The sequence below is a fragment of the Schistocerca gregaria genome, chromosome X, assembly GCF_023897955.1.
Source record: "Schistocerca gregaria isolate iqSchGreg1 chromosome X, iqSchGreg1.2, whole genome shotgun sequence".
Classification (NCBI taxonomy): domain Eukaryota; kingdom Metazoa; phylum Arthropoda; class Insecta; order Orthoptera; family Acrididae; genus Schistocerca; species Schistocerca gregaria.
Genome location: NC_064931.1, coordinates 642455492 through 642475494, shown reverse-complemented (window position 1 = coordinate 642475494; position 20003 = coordinate 642455492). Strand labels below are relative to the sequence as shown.

Sequence of the window (20003 nt, the reverse complement as noted above, 5' to 3'; positions counted from 1 at the left end):
GTGTAAAAACCACCTATGCAGCAAGCTCCGCCATATAAGACGGCGCAGGTTCGAATCCTGCCTCGGGCATAGATATGTGTGATGTCCTCAGGTTAGTCAGGTTTAAGTCTAAGTTCTAGGTGACTGATGACCTCAGAAGTTAAGTGCCATAGTGCTCAGCCATTTGAACTTTTTTTTTTTTTTTTTTTTTTTTTTTTTTTTTTTTTTTTTTTTTTTTGCACAGCCGCCGCCAACCCTGCCCCCTCACTAGCTCCGCTCTGGCGTCCATGGTCAACCCTCTCTCTCATCCCTCAAGCAACTGGCTCAGGGTTGTGGTAACAACCATCTCTGCAGCGGCAGCCAGACTACTCATGCTTGGCCAACATACAATCTCCTTCTTCCCAGGTTCTTGCCTGAACTGCAAGATACAAGCACCTCCATGCTCCTCCACGCAGCCAGCAGCAGCAACAGCATCGCCGTCAACAAGCTGTAGTTATAGTAATAGTAGTAGTAATCCAAAGGCTAGTGGCAGTTCCCTCTTCCCTCCTTTTAGTGAAGGACATCAGATTAGTAACACTATACCGCAATTAGGTTAGTGGTGATTGCGGGCACCTTTGAGGAGCGAATCTCGTTCGCTAGGACCGAGAATCCAGCAGGAGGGCACCAAGACCCTGTAGGGTTTCTGAAAGTGTGCCTTCCTGTTCTGGAAACGGAGCTCCTTAAGGCTGTTCAAATGTGTGTGAAATCTTATGGGACTTAACTGCGAAGGTCATCAGTCCCTAAGCTTACGCACTACTTAACCTAAATTACCCTAAGGACAAACACACACACACACACACACGCCCGAGGGAGTACTCGAACCTCCGCCGGGACCAGCCGCCCAGTCCATGACTGCAGCGCCTCAAGGCTGTTAATGATCCGTGGTATCCCACCATTAAATGCAGTGCTGTGGTCGCACAGTCGCACCTCCTCCCCCCATCATCTTCTTGGATGTCAATAACACATTTGGGCATGCCATGCAACAACTACTGCCAATTGAGGAGTTTCGATGGGTGACTGAACCCAAGTGCAAGGGATTAGGTGGAAAAATCGAGGGTATGGCGGCTGTTGTGGTGTATGTGGTGGAGATAGAACTCACACATCCTATTAGTTTGCATGATGTGCATGCTGATTTTCTGCTGTGTCCAGAGCGACCTTGTCTGTTGACTGACAGAGACTGCCGACAGTAGAAGAGGGTTTTAATGTGTAATAGGCAGACATCTATCCAGACCATCACACAGTAATTCCACACTGCATCAGGATCCACTGCAAGTACTATGACAGTTAGGTTGGAGGTGAGAAAACTTTGATTTCATTGTCGAGCGACTGCTCATAAGCCATACATCACGCCGGTAAATGCCAAACGACATCTCAGTTGGAGTAAGGAACGTAAACATTGAACAGTTGAACAGTGAAAAACCGTTGTGTGGAGTGACGAGTACGGCACACAACGTGGCGATCCGATGGGAGGGTGTGGGTGTTGGCGAACGCCAGCGTGTGTAGCGCGAACAGTAAAATTCGGAGGCGGTGGTGTTATGGTGTGGTCGTGTTTATCATGGACAGGGCCTGCCCCCCTTGTTTTGCGTTGCACTATGACAGCACAGGCCTACATTGATGTTTTAAGCACCTTCTTGTTTCCACTGCTGAAGAGCAATTCGGGAGTGGCGATTGCGTCTTTCAACACGATCGAGCGCCTGTTCATAATGCACGGCCTATGGCGGAGTGGTTACACGACAATAAGTATCCTTTAATGGACTGGGCTGCACAGATTCCAGTCGTGCATCCTATAGAAACCTTTGGGAAGTTTTGGAACGCCAACTTCGTGCCAGGCCTGACCGACCGACATCGATACCTCTCCTCAGTGCAGCACTCAGTGAAGAATGGGCTGCCATTCCCGAAGAAACCTTCCAGCATCTGATGGAACGTATGCCTGCGAAAGTGGAAGCTGTCATCAAGGCTAAGGGTGGGTGAACACCATATTGAAATCCAGCATTACTGATGGAGGGCACCACGACCTTGTAAGTCATTTTCAGCCAGGTCACGATGGATTACGCTTATCGTGCATTACGAACTGGCTTATGTAAGCAGGAGGCACATGACCATGTCCGCTTGCAAAGACGTATAACTGACATGTCTAAAATTATACCACCAGTACTTGAAAAAAAACCATTAACTGGGTAAAACTGTGTACTATCGAAGTGGGAACAGGATGAAGAGAGATTATACACAGATTGAGAGATAGAAAATCGTTTACTTTCCATCCAACTTAAAAGAAATTTGTCTCAAGTCGAAGGAAAAGATGACACCCAAAGAATTCCAGGGCTTGAATAGCAGCAAACGTGAAGATTCGCGGCGTCCATGTGATCTCCTTCACCTTTTACGTATATGGTGGTATCTGTGCCGTTTAACAGGTAAAGTGGCGTCACCATATATTTCTAGGGTATGACAAGATCATCCCAGTGAAATCTATGGTAGAAATGTGTTAATCTCTTTGCACTCCTTTATCTTATAGCACACGACACATCCTTGAAAGACCTCGATGATGCAATGTTTGCTGATAATGTCTCTATTATTCCAACATCTTCCCTGTAATCCTATGAGTGCAATATCTTTATATATGAACTGTCTACACTCCTTATCATACAAACCCTGAGCGTCTGCAATGATGTTCACATATTGAGATACCAATCCTCTGGGCATGGTGCAGCACCTGTTCATTTATACAGCTCTTTGCACAGCGCCAGTGAGGGGGCAAGAGTTAATCACACTGTCATGCAGAACTATAGCATACGCTGCAATGTGTTCTGGGAAATTTCCTAAAGATTCAAATTCAGTTCGTACATCTATAGGTCAAGATTTAACTATCTAGTTCTGTTTTGGCCAGTTTATTCTGATGATTGGCGCCAGCTGCCACGGACTGAGTACACATCCTTCCCGATTGCACTATGAAGCATGGAACCTCACATACATGTCATACGCTAGACTGTATACATTTTCATTCCTCTGCAGGTGTAAATTATCGTATGGGTAGGCTTCAGAGTTCAGGTAGACGCTGCCAGTACTTACCTGCAACTATCAAATTTGTTAGAATCCTTTACTATATTCCCTCTCCTGTTGCTCTGAAACGCGGGTTGATGAACCTGGACGTCTCCAATTGACCGGAGGTTTTAAAAGACCACGTTTATCAGTTTGTAGCCAGTAGCAATTGGTAGCCAAAACCCTCCAATGAATGGAGAGATAACAGTAGAAATACACCAGCATTCAGAAGTTTTAAAGGCTTAAAACGCTGTTCATCCAGTACAGTGACGTGCGACATTTTCTATATTATTTTACTAATGGTGATCTCGTACTGTTCTTGAGCCCCTTGAATGTATGAGTTATTATCCGTTGCACTCCATACTAGAATAAGTTCCTGTTTAGCATTCAGACCAGTTCGCATCATGTTCTCAAAGTATCCCACAAGCAATTTTAAAGGTATACAAATAGTAAATCGCTTGTGCTCTTCCACTGTTCTATTCACTGACTCGTCAATGAACCACCCTGCACTTTCTAAACCGTTGAAATTCGAGGGAGAAGCAGAGACATACGTTTTAAGATTTGATGTTATGTCCACATTGCGTTACGGTCAGTCTCGACCCCGTTAAGTTCATGTCGTAGCTCATGATACAGGAATGCAAAAGCATTTTTACGTGTAAGGTTCAATGCCATCCCTTTTCGTAAATGATCCACCAAGATATGTGAAACTCTTGCATGGGAGGGTTAAAGAGTCCTGGTGTTGGATGGCAATCCTGATTTCATCGTTCTTGTTGAATGGGGTTGATGCATAAGGTTTATGCAAGAAGTATTCCTTGCGTATAATATATTCGTCATATTCCACTGGGCTTGTTATATTGAACAACGTCATTGCGCAGTTTCAGTCCTACTGATTTAAGAAACTCTTAATTTGCTGTTCTGTTGTGAAGTGATGCGTTGTGCGTCGTGCACCTTGGTTTTATACCTTACGCTCATCCTGTCTTTGTTGACAATACAGGGACAATACAGGGACACTGCGATCCCTGACTACTTGAAGTTCGCCGCCGACACATCCGGTCTGGCAAGTTAAAGGTCGTAGCTTCTGCCTCCAACAGGTCCCGGGTGGTTGAAGACCACCGCCGCTGCTTCTAGGTCCCTATACATTCAAGATCACCGCTGGTTCCACTTTAGATGTAGCCGTACACCAGGAAGGTTGACAAGTTGATTATCCTGGTCCACAATACGCAGCTCCACACAGCCCAATGCCTGAACTGTCACTTGGAGGTAAATAGCGTTGGCATGGGTCTCAGTGGTTTTATACCCTGTTCCCACTGATGGGAAGAATCCGTAAATCAATCTGTTGTTGAGGTAAGAGTTTGTTGCAAAAGTACACTCAACACAGATTGTATTGACAGAGAGTATATCAGCTGAATGATCGGAACTGTAGGATCCTTCTTCAGAACCTGTTCTTTTGTGAAATGCAGTAGCTGTCCTATTGAACCTTTCTGGTTGATGTCAATCGTTGTTGTCTTTATTTCAGACGTAAGTGTATTGATGTTTGCACATAGCGTAATCCCTTTGATCGTTTTAAATCGTCAATATCTTATCCAACAGGTTCTAATTCCACAGTTTCTTTTCCAACATTAACATCCAGAAGACGTTTACTGTTAGCCTCTGTGATATTCGGAATGCTGTTGTATGTCTCCAGTCCAATCAATGCATTACTTAAATCAATCAGTGGGAAGTAGTTTGGCGTAATACTGAGGATCGTTCTTTTAGAATCAGGGTATAACACATTTAACTGCCGGATAGATGATTAAGGCATCTCCTTGTATGAATCATCGTAAACTGTAGGAGGAATATGATTCACAGACGTCCGCATAAGTAGGTACTAAAGCATTGGTAGCGATGAAAATTGTAGAACACATGTCTTCTGTCGCTGAAGTATCGTTGTAACTCTTCTGGCGGCTGCAGGTCTCCAAATAAATCGAAATAGAAGACATTTTTCTGTACATACGCAACCTAGTAGGTTCCTACCCCCCCCCCCCCCCCCCCCCCCTAGGAAACATCTAAATTCACAATTCCACATTCTCCCGATTTCCACATAGTCTTTGGCAATGTATTCCGCATAAACACATCACGGAATCCTGTACTTTTTCCTAACAAACTTGAGAAGATTTGTATTTGTAAGCGGTCTGTCCGATAGAATAACTAACGGCTTTTTTTTTTATTTGTGAAGAGACCTAGTCCTTTCTTGTATTGCTTCTGGTTAGTTGTTTCCGATGGCTGCTGTTTCCATTATACAGTTATGTGTACTTGCTTCCTTTACCTGCTCCTGGGAGTTCTGTGTGTTCTTGGCTGTTCTGGAAAAAGCTGCAGCACTAACGGCCAGTGAGCCCATTGCTTGGCGACTTGCAAGGGCTGGAATGAAGGAGACAGTAAGTCCACCTGAATTCTTTGGTACCAGCAGAGCCCTGGAAGCTTTAATTGGTCCCTTGTGCTTCACAGAACTTTTAGCTGCATACATCGCTGTCAGGATACAGTTTTTTAAACACCCTTGCCAAGGCTTCTTCTTCTTCATCATCGTTTTCTTCTTCTTCTTCTTTCTCCTTCTTCTTCAGGGCACTATGTGCGGTGTTCATAACTTGCTTGAAATCCACAGCCAAGCTCAATCTAATTTTACCATACATGGTTTTATCAAATATAAATGTTCTAATGCGCTTCGCTATACCATACCCTTTCTCACATGTATTACCTTGCCGTTATCAGCTAAAATTCGATCTGTAGTGTGACGTCCTGGGAGTTATGTTTTGCGTATGCAATGTCGTGTTCCAAACACACCTCGTCAAGCAGGTTAATCCCCTTATCATGACGAGCTAAACGTTTTTGAAGCTTCGTACCAGGTCCACAGTAATTATACCCCGGAATGTGATATTTGGAGGGAAGTTTGTCGAGAATACCACCACTTCCTATAACGCATCTCCTATCACGCATGTAATGCTACTGTGCTGGTTGTGCTCTGTGCGCCTGTTATGTAGCAAATCGTCAGCGTCATTGCAGCTGTTTTGTGTTGCAGGAAAACCAAGCCACTTAACTAATGCTCTATTCCCTCGATGTCTTACGACACACTCTTTGAGAAACACGTGTGGTTCTGAGCTCTTCTGCATTTCCTCGGTGTAAAAGCATCCTGAAATTTTATATGGTTCTAATGGCTCTGAGCACTATGGGACTTAACATCTGTGGTCATCAGTCCCCTAGAACTTAGAACTACTTAAACCTAACTAACCTAAGGACATCACACACATCCATGTCCGAGGCATGATTCGAAACTGCGACCGTAGTGGTCACGCGGTTCCAGACTGAAGCGCCTAGAACCGCACGGCTTCACCGGCCGGCCTGAAATTTTAGTGCCATTGCCATCCTTTAAGATGTACGTACTGGGATTTGTTCTCTGCACTTTGGAAACTATGAATATCGCACTCATCGAGTTTGGGAGGTACGACTTCTCAAATGATGTCCTGTGTTTTGAGATACTTACCAAATCGCCCACATTAAATAGCTGTTTATGTGGAGCCAGCATTGTAATACGATAGTACACCTTACCCATGAGTCAATTATCACAAACGTCGATTGGCCTCATTTTTATTATGCTATGTTTGTTTAGATTATACTGTATAATTATTTCTGGGAGAATATCTGTCCATTAAAACACAATCACATTTTACCCTCTATTGTTCTGTTTTGTTTTAAAACGTAATACCTAGGCAAATTTGGAGTTTGTATCAATAACCATTAAAATATATTTGAATTCATTATCCTCATGTAGATATTTCATCATATCTACAAGATCACCCTGCCCTAAGTCGTCCAAGCCTATAATCATGGCATGCCTACGAGAGTATGCTTTGCATGCTATTATGTGCAGTTCTAGAACTGCTGTCTCCGTAGTTATTCGATTATACCTGTCTCTCTAAGCTCTGAAATTACTGAAACAACCTCATTCGAATGAGCGGTATTTCCCACAGCATCTGATGCCACGGGCAGTCATAATCGATCTATTATCTCATTGTGGTCGTAGTAGTATAAACATACTGAGAGGGCTGACTGCTGCCCCTTAGGCTGAATGTCAATACCTTCGCTGCTGTTATACAGACTGTCTGACAATAATGGTTTTATAATGTCTTCGCATTTCGCACTGCGTTGGTTTCCTGCTTTTCTGTGTACACCAGTCCATTGTATTGTTTAACCATACATCTCCAGATCTTTGGGTGAAAATTTCCCTGTTCTTAAGGGTTATAGAAAAATGAGATTCAGTGGACGTAGTGTTCTTTGAAATTTACTAGTGCGTATCTGTATTGTTTTTTCATTTAAATTCATAGGCTGCATGCCGACCATACATGGTTTTTCACCACTGACACCAAATGTTTTGTCTATCCTAGGATCGCTGAGATTGTTATTGGAACTACCAATAGCGTCTTCGTCATCGTTGTGTAATATCACTGAGAGCTCACGGAGAGATTCAGTAACAGGTTTAAAGGTTTCCCTCCGTGTTTGCTCTTGATCCAAATGTCCTACCCTTAGCAGCCGAAACGTCTCTTGAACAGCCTTCTGTGCAGTGATGACCTTACGCTTAGTCGACTTCTTGCTATATACTAAGTGGGCTGCTTCCCAGGCTGCACCTTACATAAGTTTTGCTAAATTTTTACAGTTAAATCATGTACTTTATTTTCTATTCCATTAACCTTTATAGCTAAGTCACCTCCTCTCTTTTTTTCAGAACGATCCGGACGTACATCTCCAGTTCCTTAACCCTAGTATCTAATTCGTTGATCAGTGTCAGAAGGTTCTGCGCATATATCTCTAGCTTCTTAACTTTACGTTCGCCAGAGTGCAATTCTCTGTGTATGCACGCCTGTCCTCTTGCGCTGAGTGCCTGACATACGTGCCAATTTGTCCATGGTACATTATGTTCTAACATATGCATCACTTTTTTCATAGCTACATACAAAGAAACTTCTGGAAATTCTGTCTATACGTACTGTCATTCAGTTTTCTTGATTTATCAACAACCAGTACTGTGTGTGATTCCAGCAATCTGCGCATATCTTTACAAAATCATTGAATGACATGTCAGTTCCTACATGCACCTGGTGAATGTGTTTTAAATTCAAATTGTCTTGTCTGAAAGCTATAATGAGATTTGCGTTATACCTGTCAACTGTAACAGGATTCTGGAATATGTCTGACTCAAATAAAATACTTCAACATCCATACAACGACCAAAACGGAAATATCGTAGAATTTTATCCTGTTTTTCCACAGCAACTTCATCAAATATGAAAATTATGTTCGGCTTTATTTTTTATCTCAGGGGGATTTGACTGCTTTGACTGAATGTTGAGTATGTTACACCATCTACACCATACAGTGTCTTTTGAAATAGCTGGTGCTTGGGTTCAAACAACGTTTTTGAAAATACAGATACATGCTCACAGTGGACTCCATCCGGGTGTGTTAGTAGTGAGATGAGAAAATTTGTCTTGTCTCAGTTGGATGGACCAACAATTATCGCCTGTATATTTCCAAGTAGAAGTAAACCATTCTTCTTCTTCTTCTTCTTCTTCTTCTTCCGGTCTTCTTCCTTCTTCCACACTATCACAGGACCAGACACTTACAACGAGGTCCTGATGCTTCACCCACCCTGCCATGATACAGACTACATCAGATTTGGTGTGCAATGGGCTTTTATAGAAAAATGATCACTTGCATTAATAATAATAATAATAATAATAATAATAATAATAATGACAATAACAAAATGTAGCCACTACATCACAATCATCTTACCGACTGCGCTACAATGGATACACCTTACAGCATAATACAGTATAATGATGGGTTACTTAAATAAGGGAAACAACAATGATTGGCGATAATATTTTTTTATTTGCATATCAGCAGTGGTATACATCAGTAAGAATTCACTGGTTCAGTGTTCACATTTTGACATTGGTCTCTCAATATATATACACATCAAAAATGTTTTGCATCAACCCAGTTCCCAGAACTCCTGAAGATAGACGTTGACTGTGGATCTTGTATCACAGACACAGTCCCTTTGATTGTTCAGAGATATCACTAAACCCGCCCAAAGATGTAAAAAACTATGCTTGAGAAGCGCCTATTAGACGCCTATTAGATCAGTTTCTGTCATTCCACCTGGAAGGAGGTACACAGCTCGTGTTGTCTGTAGTTCAACCATGCCTTAACGGTCAATACCGCGGTTCGATCGAGTCCACATTGTTACTTTGTGCCAGGAAGGGCTCTCAACAAGGGAAGTGTCTAGGCATCTTGGAGTGAACCAAAGCGATGTTGTTCGGACATGGAGGAGATACAAAGAGACAGGAACTGTCGATGACATGCCTCCCTCAGGCCGACAAAGGGCTACTACTGCAGTGGATGACCGCTACCCACGGATTATGGCTAGGAAGAGCCCTGCCAGCAACGACACCATGTTCAATAATGCTTTTAGTGCAGCCACAGGATGTCGTGTTACGACTCAAACTGTGCGCAATAGGCTGCATGATGCGCAACTTCACTCCTGACGTCCATGGCGAGGCCCATCTTTGCAACAACGACACGTGCAGCACGGTATAGATGAGCCCAACAACATGCCAAATGGACCGCTCAGGATTGGCATCACGTTCTTTTCACCGATGAGTGTCGCATATGACTTCAACCATACAATCGTCGGAGACGTGTTTGGAGACAACCCGGTGAGGATGAACACCTTAGACACACTGTTCAGCGAGTGCAGCAAGCTGGAAGTACCCTGCTGTTTTGGGGTGGCATTATGTGGGGCCGACGTATGCCGCTGGTGGTCATGGAAGGCGCCGTAACGGCTGTACGGTACGTGAATGCCATCCTCCGACCGATAGTGCAACCACATCGGCAGCATATTGGCGAGGCATTCGTCTTCATGGACTACAATGAGCGCCCCCTTAGTCCACATCTTGTGAATTACTTTTCCTTCAGGATAACGACATCGCTCGACTAGACCGGCCAGCATGTTCTCCAGATATGAACCCTATCTACATGTCTGGGATAGACTGAAAAGTGCTGTTTTGGACGACGTGACCCACCAGCCACTCGGAGGGATCTACGCCGAATCGCCGTTGAGGAGTGGGACAATCTGGACCAACAGTTCCTTGATGAAAATGTGGATAGCATGCCACGACGAATACAGGCATGCATCAATGCAAGAGGACGTCGTACTGGGTATTAGAGTACCAGTGTGCACAGCAGTCTGGACCACCACCTCTGAAGGTCTCTCGCTCTACGGTGGTACAACATATAATGTGTGGTTTTTATGAGCAATAAAGAGGGTGGAAATGATGTTGATGTTCATCTGCATTTCATTTTTCTGTACAGGTTTCGGAACTCTCGGTACCGAGGTAATGCAAAACTTTTTTTGATGTGTGTATATTGGTTGGGCTCTGAGCACTATGGGACTTAAGTTCTGAGGTCATCAGTCCCCTAGAACTTAGAACTACTTAAACCTAACTAACCTAAGCACATCACTCACACCCATGCCCGAGGCAGGATTCGAACCTACGACCGGAGGCTTCGCGCGCCTCCAGACTGTAGCGTCTACAGCCACTCGGCCACTTCGGCCGGCCTGTGTATATTGTTTACTGTTGTCTCTTGTTAAGAATATTAACTTATTCCCAAGAATAAGTAGCTTTCACTTAGTTAATCCTCAGCAGAAATCCAACCTGCATTTGGATCGGATTTTCTTAATTCTTGTGCAGAAAAGTGTCCAGTATACCGCTGCATCCCTTTTCAAAAAGCTACCACAAGAATTCAAAACTCTTAGCAGTAATCCACGTGCTTTCAAATCTAAACTGAGGAGTTTCTTCATGGGTCACTCCCTCCATTCTGTTGAGGCGTTCCTTGAAAAATTAAGTTGATTCTTATGTTACATTGTTGACTGCGTTTACTGGAACTTATGGCATGACTTTTTTGGGTACATAAACATTTTATTTTTAATGCTATTACTTTTATATTGTAATTTCATGTACTGACACGTTCCGTGACCTTGGGGATTTGCTCCTCAATTTGGTCCTACGGAACTTGACATGTAAATAAATACAGTATTTTGCAAATAAAGATTTCTTGTATGCACAGAATTCGGCGTATATTTCTCTCAAACTGATGGGTGTTCCTTTAGCTCCTTCTTTTGACACTGTATGGATGCAGTGTTCTAAATCGTCTGCATACACAGTATACATCTGGAGATCGTTCACAATACCTACACATGCAGTTCGAACATACGGCAGTCTGTGGTGCAGTCTTACCAGCACAAGGGATAGCACCATCCATAGGCCGAACAAGTCCACAATACCTATATACGCAGTTCGAAAATGAGGCAGCCCATGGTTAGGTCATACCAAGACAAGGGATGGCACCATCCGTAGGCCGAACAAGCTTGTAATGGAAGTGTGTTGCAGATGAACAGATTGACCTCCAGATCTTACCACAGGTGTCAGTCCATTGCACAGTGTTGATATGGAAAGTGTCAGACCAGCACAGTAGATGTTTAGAGATGGAGAATACTCAGAGGTCATTTGTTCATTGATGTAGGATTTTACATTACACAGTTTATTCCATTCAAACTCCGTAAACCACACTTTAACACTTCTCGATGCATTCTTCATCTCTAACACAACACACCAGTCACTGCCCACTGATGCATCTATACCAATATTTAAGTACCTTGAACCAAACGTTGTTAAATTATAAGTTGAAGTGAAAAGCAGTACAGCACTGGGAAGAATTGGCAGCTTCTCACCCACCACATCAACACTCTGTCCTTGCATTAACACCGAAATGTTCTGGCATATGACAGAGACCAGTGGTCCAGACACGCAAGAGGTTGCTGCCAGTCCAGATAAGCTGAATGCTGCTGAACAAGGATGAAGAGTTGAACACAGGCAAGGGACTTCAGAAAGAAGAGAAAGAACCGCTACATGCGATAATAATAGCAAATACATGGAATGAGTAGTTACTTTTACGCTTCTTCGGCGATGCAGAGTCATATGAGGATCTCAGTTGCTGTTGCTATATCGTGGTTCTTCCACTGACTGACTGCAGCTGAGAGCATGTCCATCTAATATCTCCCCAACGTAAAGGTCACAGATCTACTGTTCTCACATTCCTATTGGCCTCTGGCCATTTTCTGTTGGGTTAAGGGTGAATGTTTGTGTTCCTATTGGTTCCGGAGGAAAGTTGTGGGGAAGAAAAATACACTCCTGGAAATGGAAAAAAGAACACATTAACACCGGTGTGTCAGACCCACCATACTTGCTCCGGACACTGCGGGAGGGCTGTACAAGCAATGATCACACGCACGGCACAGCGGACACACCAGGAACCGCGGTGTTGGCCGTCGAATGGCGCTAGCTGCGCAGCATTTGTGCACCGCCGCCGTCAGTGTCAGCCAATTTGCCGTGGCATACGGAGCTCCATCGCAGTCTTTAACACTGGTAGCATGCCGCGACAGCGTGGACGTGAACCGTATGTGCAGTTGACGGACTTTGAGCGAGGGCGTATAGTGGGCATGCGGGAGGCCGGGTGGACGTACCGCCGAATTGGTCAACACGTGGGGCGTGAGGTCTCCACAGTACATCGATGTTGTCGCCAGTGGCCGGCGGAAGGTGCACGTGCCCGTCGACCTGGGACCGGATCGCAGCGGCGCACGGATGCACGCCAAGACCGTAGGATCCTACGCAGTGCCGTAGGGGACCGCACCGCCACTTCCCAGCAAATTACGGACACTGTTGCTCCTGGGGTATCGGCGAGGACCATTCGCAACCGTCACCATGAAGCTGGGCTACGGTCCCGCACACCGTTAGGCCGTCTTCCGCTCACGCCCCAACATCGTGCAGCCCGCCTCCAGTGGTGTCGCGACAGGCGTGAATGGAGGGACGAATGGAGACGTGTCGTCTTCAGCGATGAGAGTCGCTTCTGCCTTGGTGCCAATGATGGTCGTATGCGTGTTTGGCGCCGTGCAGGTGAGCGCCACAATCAGGACTGCATACGACCGAGGCACACAGGGCCAACACCCGGCATTATGGTGTGGGGACCGATCTCCTACACTGGCCGTACACCTCTGGTGATCGTCGAGGGGACACTGAATAGTGCACGGTACATCCAAACCGTCATTGAACCCATCGTTCTACCATTCCTAGACCGGCAAGGGAACTTGCTGTTCCAACAGGACAATGCACGTCCGCATGTATCCCGTGCCACCCAACGTGATCTAGAAGGTGTAAGTCAACTACCCTGGCCAGCAAGATCTCCGGATCTGTCCCCCATTGAGCATGTTTGGGACTGGATGAAGCATCGTCTCACGCGGTCTGCACGTCCAGCACGAACGCTGGTCCAACTGAGGCGCCAGGTGGAAATGGCATGGCAAGCCGTTCCACAGGACTACATCCAGAATCTCTACGATCGTCTCCATGGGAGAATAGCAGCCTGCATTGCTGCGAAAGGTGGATATAGACTGTACTAGTGCCGACATTGTGCATGCTCTGTTGCCTGTGTCTATGTGCCTGTGGTTCTGTCAGTGTGATCATGTGATGTATCTGACCCCAGGAATGTGTCAATAAAGTTTCCCCTTCCTGGGACAATGAATTCACGGTGTTCTTATTTCAATTTCCAGGAGTGTACTTATTTCAAGTGCTGTCTGTGGCATTGGAAGTAGCCACTTGAGAGGGAGCAGAGATGGTATCCCAGATATCAAATATCAAAAGGTTGCAGCCACCAGAAGCTTTTGTTTGGGGTATTAGTGCAACTTGCAGTCTGCATGCCACATGAGTTGGCCATGTGTGCAGTCTCTCTCCTGACCTGCATATGCGGGTTTAAGCCAGGTGGCTGGCGCAGCTGCAGCTCCCAGCCCCTCTGCCCTAAGGTCAGTGCGAAGACATGGTTCAAATGGCTCTGAGTACTATGGGACTTAACTGCTGTGGTCATCAGTCCCAACGAACTTAGAACTACTTAAACCTAACTAACCTAAGGACATCACACACATCCATGCCTAAGGCAGGATTCGAGCCTGCGACCGTAGTAGTGTGAAGACATAATCAGAATGTTTTCTCATCAGATCTGTAACAGTGTAAATATGTGTGGGGAGTGTTTTATGCTCACGTCGATTTCATGACAACATTCCTGGAACGATTATTGGTTTCTTCTCTTTGATGTATTTTCCCCTTCCCCTCTTCCCCTGTGGTGAGTAGATACCAAGTGGTTGTCTGATGTAGATGTAGATGTAAATGTAGATGTAGATGCTGGTCTATGTTGTCTGTTGTATGGCATCTGTGATAAACAACACATATCATCTCGAAATCTCAATCTAGCTTCAAGCAGTTTGTACCCAACGGTTGGTGGTTATATTCTGCCTGAAAGTTGACGCTGGCACAGGAGTCATACGACGAAAACGTTACTTTACATCGCGCTGGACTTGGAAGAATGGCAGCAGTAATAATACGATGGCCAACACTTGACTATGACCGAAGAGTGCTCAACCAAAACCTTGAAAGTTTTTTACCTGCCTGACGTGGCTGGAATTTCTAGTGCATTTCATCAGTCCTATGTAGAACTTGGAGCCGAGTTACCTCAGCGTTGGATGGTGGAGCTGGGCTGGTAGTCTTCAGAAAGACCTGCAGTTCTCCATCCTAGGTGTAGCTGCAGGGCTGTTGTGAGTAGATATCAAGTGGTTGATGTCTCGTCATCTAACCAGCAATGCTAAATACTACTTTCATTCCCTGTCAAAATGCAACAGTAGTGGTGGTACTTGAAAGAGGCCAACAGTAGCAGGGCAAAGCTGGCTCTGCACCACTTTGTCTGTGCAGGTTGCATACAATCAGAGGCAGGCATACATTCAGGGGCAAACCTATTGTTCTGCGAACTGATTTATGACCCCATGGGTGTTGATTTATGACCCCCTGGGGATAATCCATTCTTCTAAGAAATCCTCCACCCTTCCCCCTTCCCTCTTCCCTCCCACCCCTATGGGAAATTCCCAACCCTATCCCTTCCCCATAGAAGCATACCTTTGATATCAAATTGATGGACTAATTAATCAAATTGATCAATTAATTACCCACTTCCATCTGGGAAATAAGACAGCTTTTGCCTCCCCCTCCCCTTAGCCTTCCCCATCTAGAAATTTGCGGGAAAAAGACTCAGTCTGTACTGAGCTGTTGCAGAGTAAGGTCATAGGGTAGTTAGGAAATCTGCAGGAATTGCTGAGCACCTCCCATTCCCTCCCTTCCACCACCTGGAGAAATGGTGGGAAACGCTCAGTCTGTGCTGAGGTATTGCAATGGAAGGTGCAAGTATTATCTCATACAGCAATTACCTGTCCCAATTATGTAATTAAACCAAGGCAGATTAGCGGTGTTGTCTTGTTGGAAAATTTTCATGTGTGTGTGATCACCTTGACGTGCAGGGACCGACTGACCTAGTGCACAATGCCACCACCAGAGGCATTCCTCAGCTTCTCCCTCCCCACCCCTCCTAGAAAAAACTGGTGTGAAAAATTGCACAATCTCTGCTGAGCTGGTAGACTGGAAGGATCCCACAGCAGCAAAGTCAACTGCAGTGCAGTGGACATCATTATATATTTTTTACTTACAAAATTTAATTTGCATATCATTTCACAATTGTTGGATCCCTTTATTTGGCACAGATAGCTCATCATTACCTGCTGTTTATTTAATTTTAGAAAATGCAGGTCTTGTAAAATACATCAAAGAGAAGAAACCAATAATCGTTCCAGGAATCTTGTCATGAAGTAGAGTCAGAGTCAACTGGGACATTTAATGGCATTCTGTGGTAGTCACTGGCGAATCCCGCTTCTATTTTTGAGATCTGGTTGATGCAAATGTGTTCGTAGACGACCTGATAAACGATCACAGGAGATTATCGAACTTCATGCCACTCCAGGCCTGGAATCATGGTATGAAGAGCTATTGAATTTGAAAACAAGAGTTAATTGGTCTTTGTTAAAGGGGAGGTTGAACGCTCGTCAGTACGTAGTAAGACTGGTAAATCTTGATGTCAAACTTCATGAATTGAACACGAAATCCCATATTCCATCAGGAAAAGGCAGGACCCCACACTTGACTGACCTGCCATTTCCCCTGATTTTTCACCCATAGAGCATGTCTGGGATAGGGTGTCCGGATGTATACTTTCATACCAGCCTCCAGGTAGCAGTATTCATAAACTGACTTCTTCTTGTTCCTGTTTTTTTTTTTTCTTGTGTATTTGTACCGCATCTGAGTACGTTCTTGCTAAGAGACAAGCAACACTGCGTGCAATAACCGCAGAAACCAATGTGAGACGTATGACTACGACGAACGTACCTGTTAGGACAGTGCGACGAAATATGGCGTCAGTGGTACACGGCAGCAGAATAGCGACGCGAATGCCTTTGCTAACATCACGACATCGCCCGCAGCACCACTCCTAGACTTGTGACCATGTCTCTTGTACCCTAGACGACCGGAAAACCGTGGCCTGGTCATATGAGTCCCGATCTCAGTCGTAAGAGTTGAGGATGGGGTTCGAGTGTCGTGCACACCCCTACGAAGCTATGGTCCCAAGTTGTCGACAAGCCACTGTGCAACCTGGTGTTGGCTCCATAATGGTGTGGGCTATGTTTACATGGATCTGAATGGGCCCTGTAGTCCAAATGAACCGATAATACACTAAAAATGGTTGTGTTCGGCTACATGGATACCGTTTTCAGCCATTCATGGACGTCGTGTTTCCAAACAACGATCGAATTGTTACAGATGAAGTCGTTTAACAACTGAAAATTCTATATTCTCTTTTCTCTGTGAGGTACTAGATGGGTTAAACAAAAGGTTTCGAACACTGGGTATATTTTTTGATTTAACTAAGGCGTTTGATGGTGTTGATCACAAAATATTGCTCCAGAAGTTGGACCATTACGGAATACGGCAAGAACCTCACAATTGGTTCACCTCTTGCTTTAACAACAGGCAGCAAAAAAGTCATAATTCACAGTATTGAGAACGGCTGTGATGTGGGATCTGAGTGGGGTACGGTCAAATGGGAGATGCCCCAGGGACCAGTGTTGGGGACACTCCTGTTCCTCATTTATGTAAATGATATGTCCTCTAGTATTACGGGTAACTCTAAAATATTTCTGTTTGCTGATGACACTAGCTTGGTACTAAAGGATGTTGAGTGCAACATTGGCTCGGTTTCAAACTGTGCAGTTCATGACATAAGTTCATGGCTTGTAAAAAATAAACTAACGCTAAATCACAGTAAGACGCAATTTTTACAGTTTCTAAGACATAATTCAACAAAAAAAGTGTGTGAAATCTAATGGGACGTAACTGCTAAGATCATCAGTCCCTAAGCTTACACACTACTTAACCTAAATTATCCTAAGGACAAACACACACACCCATGCCCGAGGGAGGACTCGAACCTCCGCTGAGACCAGCCGCACAGTCCATGAATGCAGCGCCTTAGACCGTTCGGCTAATCCCGCTCGACCATAATTCAACAAAACCCGACGTTTTAATTTCAGAGAATGGGCATATGATTAGTGAAACTGAACAGTTCAAATTTCTAGGTGTTCTGATTGATAGTAAACTGTCGTGGAAAGCCCACGTTCAGGATCTTGTTCAGAGACTTCATACTGCCATTTTTACTAGTCCAAAGGAATCTGAAGTAAGTGATCGTTCGACACGTAAATTAGTGTACTTTGCTTATTTTCATTCGCTTATGCCGCACTGTATTATATTTTGGGGTAACTCTGCCCATTCTAAAAGGATATATTTGGCTCAGAAACGGGCGGTTTGAGCAGTAAGTGATGTAAATTCAGGAACCTCTTGTCGACTCCTGTTTACTAGTCTGGGTATTTTGACATTGGCCTCTCAATATATACGTTCTTTACTGTCGTGTCTTGTTAACAATATCAGCTTATTCCCAAGAATAAGCAGCTTTCCCTCAGCTAATACTCGGCAGAAATCCAACCTGCATTTGGATCGGATTTTCTTAACTCTTGTGCAGAAGGCTGTGCAGTATACTGCTGCATCCATTTCCAATAAGCTATCACAAGAATTCATTAATCTTAGCCATAATCCACGGGCTTTCAAATCGAAACTGAAGAGTTTCTATAAGTGTCACTCCTTCTATTCTGTTGAGTTCCTTGAAAAATTAAGCTGATTCTTACGTTATATTGTTGACTGCATTTACTGAAACGTATGCCTACATTTTTTTTGGGTTCATAAACATTTTATTTTTAATGTTATTGCTTTTATGTTGTAATTTCATGTACTGACACGTTCCATGACCTTGGAGATTTGCTCCTCAATTTGGTCCTACGGAACTTGACATGTAAATAAATAAAATCGGGCCAAAAATGTTCGCGATTGATTTAAAGAATATTCTGGACAATTCGAGCGAACTATTTGGCCAACAAGATCGCCTGACATGAATCCTATCAAACTTTTATGGGAGATAATCGAGAGGTCAGTTCGGGCACAAACTCCTGCACCGACAACACTTTCGCAGTTATGTACGGCTATAGAGGCAGCATGGCATAGCATTTCTGCAGAGGACTTCCAACGGCTTTTTGATTCCACGCCACGTCGAGCTGCTGCACTACGGCGGGCAAAACAGGATCCGACACGCTACTAAGAGGTATCCCGTGAGTTGTCACCTCTGTTTAGAATCTCTGAGATTTCTGCGTTTACTTCTTGACGCAAGTCCTGTATTCGCCTGATCGATAATCTGAAGTCTGACCACCAGGAATTACTGTTGTTTCCAAAGAATTATTCTCCACTGCTCTCGATGGACTATGATGGATAATTCTAGGGTAATGTCAGATTATCATTTAAACAGCCGCAGGCCGAAGAACCCGAAACAGACTCTTCCAGGCAGTATGAGAAGAATCTTCTCTCAAAGAATCACCACAGATTCAGAAACACCCAGTCGTCTGCCACATAGGTTGCTTCATGCACGCACGATATATTGCAAATAGACTGGTGTACACAAATCAAGAACTTTCGCATGTGTCATAGTCAAGTAACATAACTCGACCAAACTTGAAACATACATGGAAAGGACTGCTTCAGTACTACAGAGGATAACTGAAAGAAATACTCAATGAGACGAACAGAAATGACAGTTTTATTCAAAGACAATAATTATAGCGAAGGCACTGCGTTTTATGATTGTCCCCTGGACATTATAAATGCGGGACATGGTTGTTAAAAGGTGTGTGATCATCATGGAAGACAATGCAAAAATGCATGCTCTGGAACATGGTTTCATTATAACCATAAGGTTGATAAGGAGTTCTTATGGTAAGACGATCCATTCCTCCACCACCGATTTCGTGCCAGGCCTCTCCAACCGACATCGATACCTCTCCTTAGTGTAGCACTTAGTGAAGAATGGGCTATCATTCCCCAAGAAACCTTCCAGCACATGATCGAACGTATGCCTGCGCGAGTGGAAGCTGTCATCAAGGCTAAGGGTGGGCCAACACCATATTGAATTCCAGCATTACCGATGGAGGGCCCCACAAACTTGTAAGTCATTTTCAGCCAGGCGTCCGGATACATTTGATCACATAGTGTACTTGATCACCTGCATGTACTACAGTGATTCCAAAAAATTAATGACGAAAGTAACTTTCACATGATGTGTCCCTGCCAATTAACGCTGCTCGATGAAGCTTAGACCAGGATAGAAAGAGTTGCCGCATTATAAGGTTTCTTCGGGAAAGCCATTTTCACGGTATGCTGCACTGAGGGTATCGATGTTGGTCGGTGAGGCCTGGCACGAAGTCGGTGTTCCAAAACATCCCAAAGGTAATCTATAGGATTTAGGCCAGTACTCTGTGGAGACCAGTCCACTGC

General features: G+C 44.4%; 1 protein-coding gene and 1 long non-coding RNA gene across 3 annotated transcripts in view; one reads left to right on the top strand and one right to left on the bottom strand.

Moving 5' to 3' along the window:
• Positions 1-20003, top strand: part of LOC126298669 (uncharacterized) — a 123606-nt gene that overhangs the window by 71652 nt on the left and 31951 nt on the right. The window lies entirely within an intron of this gene.
• The window catches only part of LOC126298667 (endothelin-converting enzyme homolog), a 368726-nt gene that overhangs the window by 322912 nt on the left and 25811 nt on the right, over positions 1-20003 (bottom strand). The gene's annotated exons all lie outside the window — the stretch shown is intronic.